The sequence below is a fragment of the Pristiophorus japonicus genome, chromosome 5 (assembly GCF_044704955.1).
Source record: "Pristiophorus japonicus isolate sPriJap1 chromosome 5, sPriJap1.hap1, whole genome shotgun sequence".
Taxonomy (NCBI): Eukaryota; Metazoa; Chordata; class Chondrichthyes; family Pristiophoridae; genus Pristiophorus; species Pristiophorus japonicus.
Genome location: NC_091981.1, coordinates 83,656,539 through 83,673,679, shown reverse-complemented (window position 1 = coordinate 83,673,679; position 17,141 = coordinate 83,656,539). Strand labels below are relative to the sequence as shown.

Below are 17,141 nucleotides of genomic sequence, written 5' to 3'. Positions count from 1 at the left end.
AATTACAAAAATTTAAAATAAATGGGAAAAATATTTATTTTTTTGTAACATATTTATCAACTCTAATTTAAATTAATGTTAAATAGTTGATTTTTTTTCTATTTTTTTATTAGTGTTTTGGTGTTTTGGGGGGTTGTTTCTCAATCATAATAGTGAGAACTCCTACTTACGGAGTTCCCATTATTATGAATGAGAATACTTTACCTTGATTGGCTATCCAGTGCCACGTGACTCCAGCTTCTCCCTGCGCATCTGCAAGACATGAACATGCTCCAATGCGTAGGGAGAGGAGGCCTCCGACCGGGATCGTTGGAGGGCGCAGCAGAAAAAGGTAGGTGCGCATCTTTTTAACTATTTTCACGCAAACGCCCACAGGAAGCAGAGGACCGGGATTTAAGGGCCAATGGTGCCATAAAAGATGAGCTTCTGGGGGGGGGGGGGGGGGTGGACATATTTTGGGGGCACAATCGAATGAGTTTTATTCTGGATGTGTGATGTGCAGTGAGAAGTAAAAAGGGAAAACTGTCCCGCTCCCAGTACTGATATTCTTGTTAAGAATCTAGTGTTGATTGTCCTGATCTTGTAGCCAGGAAATATCCAGTTACCTAGTGAAAGGGTGGGGAAAAGTTGTGAGAACTGTTTCTCCAGGTCTTCAACCTTTAACATTGTCCTGGGATTTGTGGGGATTTCCCAGATGGTCCATGGGAATCCTGGGGCAGGTCAAAAACTCGAAAATAGGTCACTTAAAGCACATCAAACTCCTGGAGATCTTCAGGTCTAATAAAGACCTTCTGCTTGCCGATCTATATTGGCAGCCAGAAGGACACAATCTCTGAGGCTCAGCGTATAGTTGCAGGCAGACAGTTGCTCTTTACTTTCCTTTCTACTGAAGCTAGGCACTGCCAGGGGGAGGGCTATGTCATGGGTGCCAAGGCCATATAAATGACCCAGGACAGAAAGTCCTGGCACTGTCCAGAACCAGGGCAATGGATGAAAATCTGCCCTAAAGAAACACCCCTGAGTTTGAGTGAAATCTCAAAGAAGGGCTTATGGGTATAAGGCTGTCTCCTGCTATTTCTTTATCATTTATCATTGTTGCCAAATTAAGCTAATCCAAGGGTTAAGTCATGGCAGGAGAGCTCGGACAAGTCATGCTCCTCCTGTGCTATGTGGGAACTCAGGGACGCTTCCAGTGTCCCTGAGGACTACATGTGCAGGAAGTGTATCCTGCTGTAGCACCTGACAGACCACATTGCGGCACTGGAGCTGTGCATGGATTCACTCTGGAGCATCCACGATGCTGAGGATGTCATAAATAGCACATTTAGTGAGTTGGACACACCGCAGCTAAAATTTACACAGGCAGATAGGGAATGGGTGACCAGCATGAAGAGCAGTGGAAGGATGGTAGTGCAGGGGTCCCCTGTGGTCATCCCTCTCTAAAACAGATACACCGTTTTGGGTAGTGTTGGGAGGAATGACTCATCAGAGGAGGGTGGCAGCAGCCAAGTTCATGGCACCGTGGGTGGCTCTGCAGCACAGGAGGGCAGGAAAAAGAGTGGGAGAGCTATAGTGGTGGGGGATTCTATTGTAAGGGGAATAGATAGACATTTCTGCGGCCGCAATCGAGACTCCAGGATAGTATGTTGCCTCCCTGGTGCAAGGCATTACAGCAAAATTCTAAAGGGGCAAAGTGTGTTGAAAAGACAAGCCTCAATGCGAGTAGCATTCATAATAAGGTGGACGAATTAAATGCACAGGCAGCAATTAACGAATATGATATAATTGGCATCACGGAGACATGGCTCCAGGGTGACCAAGACTGGGAACTCAACATCCAGGGGTATTCAACATTCAGGAAGGATAGACAGAAAGGAAAAGGAGGTGGGGGTAGCGTTGATGGTTAAAGAGGAAATTAACGCAATAATAAGGAAGGACATTAACTTAGAGGATGTGAAATCTGTAAGGGTGGACCTGCGGAATACCAAATGGCAGAAAATGTTAGTGGGCATTGTGTACAGACCACCAAACAGCATCAAACAAAAAAATTAGGGATTCGTGCAATAAAGGTACAGCAGTTATCATGGGCGACTTTAATCTACATATAGATTGGGCTAATACGGTGGAGGAGGATTTCCTGGCGTGTATTAGGAATGGTTTTCTAGACCAATATGTCGAGGAACCAACTAGAGGGCTGATCATCCTAGACTGGGTGATGTGTAATGAGAAAGGACTAATTAGAAATCTTGTTGTGCGAGGTCCCTTGGGGAAGAGTGACCATAATATGGTAGAATTCTTTATTATGATGGAGAGTGACATAGTTAATTCAGAGACTAGGGTCCTGAACTTAAGGAAAGGTAATTTCGATGGTATGAGACGTGAATTGGCTAGAATAGACTGGCAAATGATACTTAAAGGGTCGACGGTGGATAGGCAATGGCAAACATTTGAAGATCACATGGATGAACTTCAACAATTGTACATCCCTCTCTGGAGTAAAAATAAAACGGGGAAGGTGGCTCAACCGTGGCTAACAAGGGAAATTAAGGATAGTGTTAAATCCAAGGAAGAGGCGTATAAATTGGCCAGAAAAAGCAGCAAAGCTGAGGACTGGGAGAAATTTAGAATTCAACAGAGGAGGACAAAGGGTTTAATTAGGAGGAGGAAAATAGAATATGAGAGGAAGCTTGCTGGGAACATAAAAACTGACTGCAAAAGATTCTATAGATATGTGAAGAGAAAAAGATTAGTGAAGACAAACGTTGGTCCCTTGCAGTCAGAATCAGGTGAATTTACAATGGGGAACAAAGAAATGGCAGACCAGTTGAAAAAATACTTTGGTTCTGTCTTCACGAAGGAAGACACAAATAACCTTCAGGAAATACTAGGGGTCTGAGGGTCTAGTAAGAAGGAGGAACTGAAGGAAATCCTAATTAGTCAGGAAATTGTGTTAAGGAAATTGATGGGATTGAAGGCCGATAAATCCCCATGGCCTGATAGTCAGCATCCCAGAATAATTAAGGAAGTGGCCCGAGAAATAGTGGATGCATTAGTGATCATTTTCCAACAGTCTATCGAATCTGGATCAGTTCCTATGTACTGGAGGGTAGCTAATGTAACAACCCTTTTTAAAAAAGGAGGGAGAGAGAAAACGGGTAATTATAGACCGGTTAGCCTGACATCGGTAGTGGGAAAATGTTGGAATCAATTATTAAAGATGAAATAGCAGTGCATTTGGAAAGCAGTGACAGGATTTGTCCAAGTCAGCATGGATTTATGAAAGGGAAATGATGCTTGACAAATCTTATAGAATTTTTTGAGGATGTAACTAGTAGAGTGGACAAGGGAAAACCAGTGGATGTGGTGTATTTGGACTTTCAAAAGGCTTTTGACAAGGTCCCACACAAGAGATTGGTGTGCAAAATTAAAGCACATGGTATTGGGGGCAATGTACCGACGTTGATAGAGAACTGGTTGGCAGACAGGAAGCAGAGAATCAGGATATACGGGTCCTTTTCAGAATGGCAGGCAGTGACTAGTGGGGTACCGCAAGGTTCAGTGCTGCGACCCCAGCTATTTACAATATACATTAATGATTTAGATGAAGGAATTGAGTGTAATATCTCCAAGTTTGCAGATGACACTAAGCTGGGTGGCGGTGTGAGCTGTGAGGAGGATGCTAAGAGGCTGCAGGGTGACTGGTGAGTGGGCAGATGCATGGCAGATGCAGTGTAATGTGGCTAAATGTGAGGTTATCCACTTTGGTGGAAAAAACACGAAGGCAGAATATTATCTGAATGGCGGCAGATTAGGAAAAGGGGAGGTGCAACAAGACTTGGGTGTCATGGTACATCAGTCATTGAAATTTGGCATGCAGATACAGCAGGCGGTGAAAAAGGCAAATGGTATGTTGGCCTTCGTAGCTAGGGGATTTGAGTATAGGAGCAGGGAGGTCTTACTGCAGCTGTGCAGGGTCTTGGTGAGGCCTCACCTGGAATATTGTGTTCAGTTTTGGTCTCCTAATCTGAGGAAGGACGTTCTTGCTATTGAGGGAGTGCAGCGAAGGTTCACCAGACTGATTCCCGGGATGGCAGGGCTGACATATGAGGAGAGACTGGATCACTAGAGTTTAGAAGGGTCAGAGGGGATCTCTTAGAAACATATAAAATTCTGACGGGACTGGACAGGTTAGATGCAGGAAGAATGTTCCCGATGTTGGGGAAGTCCGGAACCAGGGACACAGTGTAAGGATAAGGGTTAAGCCATTTAGGACTGAGATGAGGAGAAATTTCTTCATTCAGAGAGTTGTTAACTTGTGGAATTCTCTACCGCAGAGAGTTGTTGATGCCAGTTCGTTGGATATATTCAAAGGCAGTTAGATATGGCCCTTATGGCTAAAGGGATCAAGGGGTATGGAGAGAAAGCAGGAAAGGGGTACTGAGGTGAATGATCAGCCATGATCTTATTGAATGGTGGTGCAGGCTCAAAGGGCCGAATGGCCTATTCCTGCACCTATTTTCTATGTTTCTATTTTTCATTTGCATCACAGCAGTGGTAATATGATATCCACTTAACATAATGGGGGCCGAAATTGCCCACCACCCGAAACGAAGCGCACCTACTGCTTTTTGTCGTTCATTACTGCTGCAATGGATGCGGCGGCTATTAGTGGGAGATTCAACAATTTTACTGCAAAAAATGAGTGGAGCGGTATTAGTGGTGGGAATCACCTATTTGCAGCGGTGTGGGTGCAGAGTGGCTGATGGCCATTTACTGATAACGAGGCAGCTGCTCTCTGGCCTTCTTAAAGGGCAGGTTTTGCAGCTAGGCCCTGAGTTTGTCTCTGTTGCTTGCAAAGGAATGGCTAATGCCAGAGCTTTAAGGAGGGCCAGCCGTTTCTCTGATGTGGAACTTGAGATGTGGAACCAAGCTGTGGAGGGAAGGAGGCGCGTTCTGTATCTAGATACAGGCAGACCCACTCGCACTATCTTTGTCAATGTTTGGAGAGAGTGCTGAGGAGGTGTCGGGGACCTCCATTCATGACCACACCATCACCCAATGCTGCAAAAGGCTGAACGACATCATTCGACCAATGAAAGTGAGTACATGTTCCCCCAACTCCTGACCTTCCAGCTACGAGCCTCTGCTTCACCTTTTCTTATTTCCCACCTTCACTATATAGTCACTGAAGCGCCATTTGATTGCTGAGGCATGTGTATATATATGTGTGCATTCTCGCACTGGAGGCTCCTTTTCATGTGAGTTACACCTGCATGTAATGACCCACACTGCACTAATTGGCGAGGCCTCATGACACTGCTACTTAGCAACCCTTCTTTGCTTTGCAGGCCAAGGTCTCCCACAACAGATTGGAGCAACAGAGGATTGGTGGGGGCGAGGCCGAGAGCCATGATGCAGCCACAGCGGCGTAGTTTGAGAATAGGTATGCGTAAGAGGGGTTTATAAGGAAATGCACAAGGGTGAGAATTGATAACATGTATGTTTTGCACATCCATTATTTCTGGTGTAATAAATCTTTGTTTTGTCTTTCAATATCTGTTCAGGTCTCTCATTTCACTGTGGGCAATGATGTGTGGAAGGGCTCATTGGTTTGTCCATGAGATGCACGGATGAAGGGTGAAGTGCACATGAAATCAGCAGAAACGAGCAGCAATAAGATGGTTTAGGACTTCCCTCCTACGCGGCCACCGACCCACATCCTGGTCCTCCTCCTGTGCTTCCTCCTCATCCTCCTCCTCCTCCTCTTCCTGTGTGTCGTGCACCTGTGACTCCTTCTCCTGGTCCTTCTCCACAGAAGAACCTCTGTTTAAGGATCCTGACGGCCTGCTCAATGATGCACTTGGTGGCCAAATGAGAGTCATTGTAGGCTTGCTGCGCAGCAGTCCTAGGGTGGCGAAGGAAAGTCAGCAGCCAAGTGCACAGTGGGTAGCCCTTGTCTCTAAGGATCTAGCCACAATCTTGGTTTGGCCCAGCAAAGACGCCTGGCATGCCAATCTGGCGCAGGATGAAAGCATCGTGGCTGCTGCCAGGATACTGGGCATCAACTGCCATGATTTTCAGATTGTGGTCGCACACCAGCTGGACATTGAGGGAGTGGAATCCCTTGCGGTTACGGAATTTCTCGGGATTGTTCTGTGGCGTTCTCAATGCAACATAGATGCAGTCTATGGTGCCCTGAGCCCTGGGGAAGTCCACAATCCTCACGAATCCGGTCTGCCGCTTCAACTGCTTCTCCCTGCTCATAGTGAAGAATATGTAGTCCCTCCTCCTCTTATACAGAACATCTGTCACCTGACGATTAGAGCTATACGCGGTGAACTGGGAGTTGTTCGAGATGTCTGCTGTTGCAGCTTGAAAAGATCTTTGAAAAGGTCACATAGAAATTGAGTGTGGTAGTGACCTTGGATGTGATGGTCAGAACTGTTCTCAAACTTGTTTGAGGCTGCAAGTCTGGCTGTTGGAGATTGCACAACTCTGTCACGATGTACTTGTGGAATTGCAGTCTCCGGAGACACTGGCCATCCACCAGGTCCATGTATGAGAACTGCTGTCTGTAGACCCTTTGATCATAGGGCCTTCTCCCCCCCACGTCTATGGTGGCATCTTCCTCTGACAGCTGCCTCATTGCCTTCTCCCTCCTGCTCTTGTTGGTCTTCACCCTCTGCAGACTGCTGCTGGCAAGCAGCTGCCTCCTGTGCATGCTGCCTCCTGTCCATCTCGCCCCCTATGTGCGGGGGGGAGGTCTGCATACCTGACCCTCCTTCTGGTGGCAGACTCTTCCTGAAGTTCTTCCTGGTGCATCTCTCTGGATTCAGCTCTGTCACCATCTCCACGGCCTTCTGCATGTTCCTCAGCCATGTGTGCTGCATCCCTTGCCTGCTGCCTTTTCAGCCGTTGGAGCCGGTGCTGCCTTCTCCTGTGTGCCTACCTGCCGTGCACAATGTGCAGGAGACACACTGCTGCCAGCACTGACCCCAATTAGTTCTCCTCCGCAAACCCAGCCTCCTCAATTATGCTCTCTGTTGTAGAGTATGAAGAGTCAGGGCCACCATAACTCAATCCCGCTGTCAACAAGGCTACTCACAATGGTTGAAAAAGCCCGAAAAAATCTTGCTGACAACAATGTTGCTAGATGCAACACACCTTTAAATGCCGCTGGTGTTCTTGAACAACCATTGTGTACTGACACAAAAACCTGTCGTTGGCACCAACAAGCGGCCAGAAGAGGATTTGAGCTGAATTCTGCATCCGGGACGGCTCCGAAGCTGTGCGTGATCTGATGACGTCGTTAACGACGCATCTGTAAGAGCGGGATGGAAGTGGGGGAAGAGGGGCGGATATCCTCACCCATGAGTGCACTGCCACGAACGTTGGCTCGTTCGCTGTGACTCGGCGTCCATTCCACACTGCCCCATGGCCGTCGCTTTCAGACGGCCAGAGGCCTTATAGAAAGGGGCAATTTTGGCTCCATCATGTGTATCCCAGCAAATTAAATAGACAATAGATACCTGTGAGTGACAAAGTTGTTGTATGAACAATGGGATCGAATGTTATACACCACGAGCTCAAAACTGTAAAATGTTCAGAACATCATAACTGAGCGATAAGATTATAGCCATACTCCACTATCATGTAATAGAATATAGGCTGTAATCATCATCGGATGGTTTTATTAACTTTTCAGTTGTGTTTTTGTACTAACACAATCAATCAATATGGAAGGAAACGACAGTGCACTCTGTCACTGATGTGTGATGAAGTCCACACTTAAGAATTGATGGTCTTTAGTTTATCAAGAAATAATTTTCTGTTGACTACTGTGGAAATAATAACTCATGCATGATATTGGTGAATAACACATGATATATTTAACTACTCTATATAGAAGGTGGTGAATTAATAGAATGGACTGTCATGGGAGACAGTGGGGGTTGATTTCATCAGAAAATTCAAGAGAGTTGGATAAGTATCTATTAAAAATAATTGATAGAGGTATAGCAGCAGTAGCATGGAAAATGATATTTCCTACACACTGGAACCAAGCGCAATGATCTTTTCTTGTCCTGCACATTCCTATATTTCTGCATTGTTTCTCCTAAATTGTAAATACATTGTGTTACAATCCTTCTCCTTTCTGCACTCCTGATGTGTAAAGGTCAAGACTCAGTACATCAGTACGGCATCTCTTACTCAAATGCATTCTTTCCTGGGATCTCAGACTTGTGGAACATCTTATCATCCCAGTTTTCATTTCCTTCCACATTTTTTTAAAACCCAAGCTTGGCTTCAGTCATCAACCTTTCTACTCTTTTCAACCTTGGCCTCAACACTGCAATATGGCTCTAGGTTTAGGATTCCTAAAGATTATTTCATACTATCAAACAGATACAAGGAATGACCTCAAAGCTATACTATTTTGAATACTCATGAGTAACATAAATCAAAAGTGAAAGTTTGGTACATGTCTACTGCAAGAAAGGATAAGATAGCGTGCTATTATTTAATTGATATACATCACTAAATATTTACAATGAAGGCATTTGTTATTATATAACAGCTCAAGCTGAATGCAGGGCATACAATTAGAATTGCATGTAAAATATCTGACTATACATTCCTGCAAAAGGAATTATATGACCAGTGACGGACAGGAAAAGACCCTCTGGTCCATCCAGCCTGTCCCACACAACTGCGATGCCTTGCGCATCACAATGTATAGAGGCCGCATTCCACCTGAAGGCCTCTCGGGGGAGGATAAAAACCAGATAAAAACTCAGGCCAATTTGGGAAAATAAATCTTGGAAATTCCTCTCCAACTTCTTTAGGTGATCAAAACTAGTTCAGGGAATTACACTGTTAGAAACTAAAGATACCTAAAAATATATATGGTTAAGCGATTAAAACTGTGACCCGAATAATGCTAATTTGAAATGGTTATGTTTGAATTGGAGACGACAAGTCTCCTCAGACTAGATAGATCCTAGAAGTGCTAATGTTTGGGTTTCCTGTGGAGGGTATAGTATTATTGTATACAATTTCCCTGTTGCTAAGCGATTGTCTGTTGTCTTAAGTTAAGACTTGAACCCTGTTCATGTATTTTATGTATAATGCTAAGGTAGGAATTGAAGTTAGCTTAACAGAACTGCTTGCGAAGATAATGGAAGGAAGTTGGGGCAGTTAGCATAAACACAAAGCAGTTTGCTCGGTCATAAAGGGGGTAACGACCGGTTGAAGTGAGAAAGCTCTGCTTTGGGCCCCCTAGTGAAAAGGCTTTGTACTGATGGTATCAGAGAGGATAGGGATGAGAGAGTTAAGGCAGATTCCAAAGGAAGGATCATGTGAACAAGATCATGAGACATCTTTACGGCGGGCTTTGTTTCGAGAATCAAGACAAAGAACTTGAAGCCCCATTGGGTATTGAATTTTTGGGGAACCTCTATAGATTAAAAGGTCTTGTCAATATCTCGTTTCAGGCCCACCCCTAAAAATCAAATAAAAGTGACCTCCTGAAAGCTTGTCCTCAGATGGAGGAAGAGAGAGAGAGAAGGCTCTAGACGAAAGGAAGAGAAGCCACTCCGAGAATTGCTCACGTACGTCAACCATCATTCTGATCAGATCGGTATCAGCTACTTGTCATGGTCATATGTTTTTGCTGTATAACTAATGTGTTATATACCGTCTTAAACTCTGATTAAACACAATATACCCATCATATTGGTTTGCACTCAAGCCTGATTATTTAAAGTGACCAGGGATAGCCGTAAAGAGGCTATTTATAACAAATTGGCGAGTCAGGTCGGAGTGCAAAAGGGTTATTGTGGTCGAAAAGAGTTGAGGATAGTTTTGGTTTATAAAGACACTAGGCATTGTTATCGGGATGGCAGCTGCGTATGTTAGAGACAAAGTTGCAAACAGTCTCTCGGATAAGTTAGGGGCCCCGGAGACCAAGTGGTAATAAAAATAGTGCAGGGTGACAAGAAGAGCAAGAGTTACTCTCCAATTTGGGGCGAGATAGCATCCCAGGTACATGCGAAGAAATGTAAAGTTAGGGAAGCCAGAAATAGGCTAGCTTACGCAGCCCACTTATGTGCCATTCGCTTGGGAGGCAAAGTTGTACTCCTGAAAGAGAAAAATGCACAACTTGAAAGGGCCTTACAGGACTGGCAGGACTGACACGACACAACCTGTGCCCTTCACCATCAAGAGCAAGCCTCGGCCGATGAAGCAAGACTTGTTTCAAGATGCCACCATCGGATCTTTGAAGATAACAAGGCTTTAGAAATTAAAAATGAATTCCTGATCTCACAACTTGAGGCTGCCAGGTGGGCCTTGAGAGAATTACTTGGGAAACCCCCTCTGGCAAGCGCCAACCATGCTCAATGCGAATTACAAATGATGGAATTGAAGGGAAAACTGGGGAGACAAACGACGCTTGTTGCAGCTGTCAGTTGCCTTAAACCCAGGAATCCCATTATTAATTTGGACGATCTAACAAGAAAAGCCCAGTGCAATAATAACCCCATCTGCCAAAATAGTCCCTCGCTCTCTGTGCATCCCCCTCGCTATCCAGGACAAACTGCCCTGGTAGAAAGCAAGCAGGATATAGTCACTACACCCACTGCCCCGGTAGAAACCAAACAGGTTAATATAGTCACTACTGCCACTTGATTTGGTGACCCTACACCCTCGGATGATGAATTCGATAATAACACCTCCTCTATAGCCTACAACCTACCTCCAAATGAGGAAATATCATCTATCAGTAGAAGTTTGACCCCGCTGGAGTACAAAGCACTGGCCGAAGAATTGGGGCCAATACACTGGGGGACAAACCCAGTTGTCCTAACAAGTGACTGGGGTGATTTCCGTCGCTGTCACCCCGAGTTAGAGTTAACAGACTTAAAACGAATTCTGTTGGCAAGTGCCTCACGGAAACTCAAGGTGTCATTCCCACGAGCAATTTATGATAAAAGTAAGGGTTGGTGGAATGTCATGGATGCAATTTGTAAGCGTTTGGGCATTAAATCAGTCAATTTCACCCACGTGGCTGTGGAAGCCCGGCAAGAGGCTAACGAACACCCCATGGCCTTTGCAAATTGATTGTATGATTTGTACGACCAGTCCCAGGAAAACCGTGACTGTCAAGAGTTTGGGGAAACTGAGGAATTTAAACTGACATTCATCAATGCTCTTGTAACCCGCCCCCCCTAAGGGACATTCTTGGTATTACAGTCCATCAGGGCGATCTGTTGGGACTCTTGCACTTGAGCTTGGAACCGAGTTAAATTGTCCCTCGCCCCAACTGAGTCCAAATTGTTGATGGTGGAGGGTCCTCTGATTCCACAGATCCCTCCCCAGCCACGAGACAGACACAAATGAATTATAACTGTTATAAACCTGGACATTATGCTCGTGAATGCCGCTATAGTCGATGTCCGAATAATAGCCCACGTTACCAACCCCAATCTGTGAAGGTACCGGACCTGATTTGAATTCTATGCAGCAACAGTTGAAGCCATGAAACATGATCAGACAAGGGCGGAGATGTGCTCCCAGACTCAAGGCCCGAGTAACAGTCAGGGGTCTCCGCGGTGACCATGCCTTCTCCTGTCTCGTACAGGGAGGACGGACGGACGACCCTTTGTCCGGGCCACTGATCATGGAAGATTATGTTATGCTTGTGGATTCCGGTTCCACCTGACTATTTTACATGACCCCACTTCCTTTTCCCATTCTGGCACCACCCTATACCTTTCCAGTTTTAATGCTTCTACTCAGTTAGCTAATCAGGGATTGAGCTCCATAGTCTTGTCTGTCGATGGGAATTCAATTGATGTCCCCTCTCCCGTATATATGGCCACCCAGGACCAGAAAGATATCCTCGGAAGCGACGCGCTGCATAAACACCGTGCTGTCCTTGCCTACACTAATGATTGTCTTTGGTGGCATTATAATGAGGGACCAACAACACCTATTTTGGATGCCCATTCGGTATTTGTGATTAAAAAACCTGAGGACTTCGCTGTTCCTAGAACTGAAGAGCCCGTGGTCAGTAAACAAATTCATAAATTTTCAGAGATTTTTGCTGAGTCCAAACATGATTGTGGTAGAATGTCAGGAGATGAGGAGATTAATTGCCCCCCCCCCCCTCCCCCTCCTCCCTCCTGTTATGCAGTATTCCATTTCAGCTGAGAGTCTACTATTGATTTATTGTTAAAGCAGAGTGTTATCTGCACTTGCTCTTTTACCACTAATTCTCCAAACTGGCCAGTTAAAAAAATCAGATACGACAGTTGGCATCGAACATTTGATTATCACAAGCTTCATTCGGTAACCACAGCTTGCATCCCTGGTGTTGGGGAGACCCCCCACTGTCCTGTCCCAGATTCCACCAGGTAGCTGCTATGTCCCCATGGAGTATTCCTGTTCAGACGGAGGATCAGTAGAAGTTTGCCTTCACCTTTGAAGATCAAAAATATACATGGATATGTTTGCCTCAAAGTTTTCACAACACCCCAACTATATTCTACAAACGGATGGCTCAGGCACTTAAACCTTTCTCGAGGCCGGATTGTCTGCTGCAGTATGTTGATGATCTTTTGCTTGCGACACCTGACAAACAGACTCATATTGAACTAATGGAGGAGTTACTGGACTTTCCTCTGAAGGCTGGACTAAAAATTAATCCAAAGGCGGCACAATTGTTACAACCAGAAGTGATATTTTTAGGGGTTACTGTGGGGCCAAAGGGGCTTAGTCCAGACCAGCATAAGATTGATGTGATTCAGCATTTATCATTGCCTGCATCAAAAAACACACTTTGTTCCTTCTTAAGTCTGGTGGGATACCAACACTTGTTTATTCCCAGATTTGCAGAACTGGCCAAACCCCTATATGAACTATTAAAGGGCAAGGAGGATTCTGTTGCACGTGATTGAACAGCCAAACATGCCATGGTTGTGTCCCTCCTTAAAACTGCTGTTATATAAGCCACATGCCTGAAAAGTCAAGCCTTTCCACCTGGAGGTAGGATCCACAGATTAGAGTGTCGTTCTGTGCCAAGAGATACATGATAAACTTACGCCTCTCGCATTTTGACTGTGAGTGACATCGCTGGCCACTTTTTGGGCGGTTAAACACTTCACGTTCATTACCAGGTTGAACAAAATAATCATCCACAGCCCCCACACTCCTTTGAATCTTCTACTCAAACCAGGGGCCAGTTTGGTCTCCTCCGCTTGACTCATTCATTGGCTTCTTCTGTTAACTCAGATTTGGAAATAACGCTAAAGCAGACACCTCTACAACCTCAGTTTTTACTGTATGAGGGGGGGCGGGGGGTGGGGGGCAATTAATGAATGCCCACATCAATCATTGAAGTCGACCATCACCCCGTCTCTCCTACTCTGCTAAGTGACGACACCCAGTACGTCTACATTGATAAATCATTCCATCACAGGGATGGAAAGTCCCTTGCTGGATTTGCAGTAGTTATGCCTGACTGAGAACTTGAGTATAAATGCATTCCCCACTCTGCTCAATATGCTGAAGTTGCAGCCCTGGCAACAGTGATCCAAATTACCCATGACATACCTGTTAATCACATAGGCACTATCTGACCAAACAGTAACACTTCGTTATCTTTACCACTGTAGGTTCGGAATAATTTTTGTACTGTTGATGGTAAGACCCTTCTCCATGCAGACCTCTTGGCTCTCGTTTATGTTGGTACGGTAAAGTCCCACTCATGCTCTTCTAATATATACTCACAGGTAGATCGTGCTGCTAAGGACGCTGCTCTTAACGGTGACCTCTGGCAAGCTCCTACCCCTTCCTTAAGGCCAGTCTTGAGTATCCTAGGAGGGGACAACGACATCACTTCCCTCCAGTCCAGTTATTCCCTCCAGTCCAGTTATTCCCTCTATGCAGTTGTTACTGCATGGCATCAAAATGGAGGTCTGTTACCTCAGCCCACTCCATGGGCTGCAGACACACAATTGGCTCCACATCAGTCTGGGAAAGCTGCCCCTCTATTAATGTCCAACTCTCGCTTGCAGTGACTATCTTCCAACCTCCCAGTTGTCTGTGTTTCCCCCATCCATGGCACCCAAAATTTTTGATCTCCTCCACTCACACCAGTAGGGGGATGCTATTCCGCTGATGTAACCGTTCAGAAGCTACTGAAATTTGCATGGTATCCCGCTGATGTTACTCATAGGGTGAATCATTGCCTGCCTTATTTGCAGCACAATCCAAGTGCCCACACTAATTGAGTACTGTTGCATAGTCCACCTCCTCCCAATGAGTCGTATTGTCTGGTTACAGTTGATAAATTTACTAAATGGATGGAGGCTTTTTCATGTAAAACAAACACCGCATTGACAGTGGCTCGACTTTCATTAGGTGAGGTGATCTACAGGTGGGGAGTGCCGATCCAAGTTGATAGCGATCAAGGATTACACTTTACTGCCCAAATTTTTACTGAACTATAACAGATAATGCATATCTTGTTTAAACTTCATATCTCCCATCTCCCACAATCATGTGGAGTGGTGGAAAGAGGAAACCAAACTCTGAAAACGATGTTCAACAAATTTTGTGCAGATTACCCCACCAAATGGTCCAGTATGTTGCCAATGCGTCTAATGGCTATTAGATCCACCCCAAATAGCACAACGGGTATCTTACCCTACCAGGCTATGAGCAGGTGACTAATGCGAACGCCAGCCCATTTGTTAATCCCTTCAGCCACAGAACAGAGAATTGCCAACCAAAAATGGCTTGAAATGGTGGTAGAGAACATAGAACAAACTACCATGTTTGTGCTACACAAACAGGCAAATCAAAAAGGCTGGCAAAGAAATACTTCGACAAGAAAGTTCGACCTTTGAGTATCAAGTTGGAGATGTTGTAATGGTACTAAACAATGGGAAGAGGCAACATTGCTTCGAACAAAAGTGGAATGGTCCCTTTCCAATTATTGATAGAGCCAGTCCTTCAGTCTATCTGGTGCCATTCCTTGGGAAAAAGGGGAGGACTAACATGGCTAAATGTACCATATCAATCCACTGAAAACTGTGAAATAAAAAAATAGCAAATTTTACCTTACAGAACCAGTTAAGAATGATAATGAAACATGTAGCACATTGCATCAGTTGTTGAACCCTCCTGCTGGGGGTCACCATGCACATAAGACAGTCGAAGGCTTCTCCAATCTCTCTGAACTGGGTGGATTACTATGATCAAATCAATGGCGAGGGTATATCATGTTGAGTTTTGAAGGAAATATGTGAAGTAAAAATATATCCAAGGGATGTGTGGTACATCCACCGATGGTTATTAGCGAGAAGCACCAACTTTTGGTTCCTGAAGGAAATGGAGTTCAGGTATAACTACACTGCAGCATAGAGGGATACAACCCAGAGGCCCCGGAAGGCAAAGCTCCGGGATGGCACCGGAAGGTATCCACAACATTGGTTAAAACAGGACTAATGGAATTAATTAAAAAGCAAAAAATGGGACATTAAGAAATATGATTTCAATTGGCCGTGTTTTTGGCTGCGATATGAGGGTGAAAGCCAGTGGCAAGCCAAGTGGCAAGAAAATAATACAAAAAATAACACACGATGCTGCACTGGATGGTGTGTTAGTAGTGGAGGTTTAATTGTAATAACACAAAAAAGAGAGATATCAAGGTAAATAAAATCAGTAATAGGAAAGGAAACCATCCTGAAATAACAGAAGGTCCCTATAATGGTTTAGTAGGCAGTCGCACCCATGAGAGCCTGTATAATGTTACATTGAATCAAGGTGCAAGAGTAGGCCATTCGGCCCTTCGAGCCTGCACCATGATTCAATAAGATCGTGGCTGATCATTCACCTCAGTACCCTTTTCCTGCTTTCTCTCCATACCCCATGATCCCTTTAGCTGTAAGGGCCATATCTCACTCCCTCTTGAATATATCCAATGAACTGGTGTCAACAACTCTCTGCGATGGGAATTCCACAGGTTAACAACTCTCTGAGTGAAGAAGTTTCTCCTCATCAGTCCTAAATGGCTTACCCCTTATCCTTAGACTGTGTCCCTGGTTCTGGACTTCCCCAACATCAGGAACATTCTTCCTGCATCTAACATGTCCAGTCCCATCAGAATTTTACATGTTTCTATGAGGTCCCCTCTCATCCTTCTAAACTCCAGTGAATAAAGGCCCAGTCGATCCAGTCTCTCCTCATATGTCAGCCCTGCCATCCCGGGAATCAGTCTGATAAACCTTCGCTGCACTCCTTCAATAGCAAGAACATCCTTCCTCAGATTAGGAGACCAAAACTGAACACAATATTCCAGGTGAGGCCTCACCAAGGCCCTGTACAACTGCAGTAAGACCTCCCTGTTCCTATACTCAAACCCCCTAGCTATGAAGGCCAACATGTCATTTGCCTTCTTCACCGCCTGCTGTACCTACATGCCAACTTTCAATGACTGATACACCTCCCCCTTTTCCTAATCTGCCGCCATTCAGATAATATTCTGCCTTCATGTTTCTGACCCAAAGTGGATAACCTCACATTTATCTACGTAATACTGCATCTATATTGCATCATTAGGTACGGAATTGTCCCAGTGATATTTAATCTTTCAGCAGTCCAAATGCCAAAGAGCCTGTGCAACCACGCACATGAGACAATGCCCAAATTGAGAAAGCAATGAGCAAGTTGGGGACCACAAGTGGTGGGAAGTAGCCAATAATGCTAGTCAGCATCCCTGAGCGCAAATGGTGTCAACAGCCCGAATAATTGATCAATGCCTGGTCTTTAGTTCTAATTATATCATATTATTTGAGATGCTTGACATGCTGATTGAACCATGGTACTAGTACTTGAAAGTATACAAGATTCGTAGAGTCTCAAAAATTAGAGGCTGAGATAGTTTTCTCCCTTTCAAGGTGGGGACTGTTAGAAACTAAAGATACCTAAAAATGTATATGGTTATGCAATTAAAACTGTGATGCGAAGAATTCTGTGTTTAAATGGTTATGTTCGAATTGGAGATGACAAGTCTTCTCAGCCTAGATAGATGCTTAGAACTGCTAATGTTTTGGTTTCCTGCGAAGGGTATAGTA

At 44.8% G+C, this 17,141-nt stretch overlaps 1 protein-coding gene across 5 annotated transcripts in view; it reads left to right on the top strand.

Moving 5' to 3' along the window:
• Nucleotides 1-257: 257 nt before the first annotated feature.
• Nucleotides 258-17,141, top strand: part of mrpl36 (mitochondrial ribosomal protein L36) — a 112,870-nt gene continuing 95,986 nt past the window's right edge. For 2 of the 5 annotated variants that reach the window (XM_070880760.1, XM_070880761.1), the window contains exons 1-3: nucleotides 258-331; nucleotides 5,349-5,443; nucleotides 9,495-9,611. The gene's annotated coding sequence lies outside the window, so the exon portion shown is untranslated. Of the gene's footprint in view, nucleotides 336-5,348; nucleotides 5,444-9,494; nucleotides 9,612-17,141 lie in introns of all 5 variants that reach the window. The other 3 variants (XM_070880762.1, XM_070880763.1, XM_070880764.1) reach the window with 3 other exon arrangements.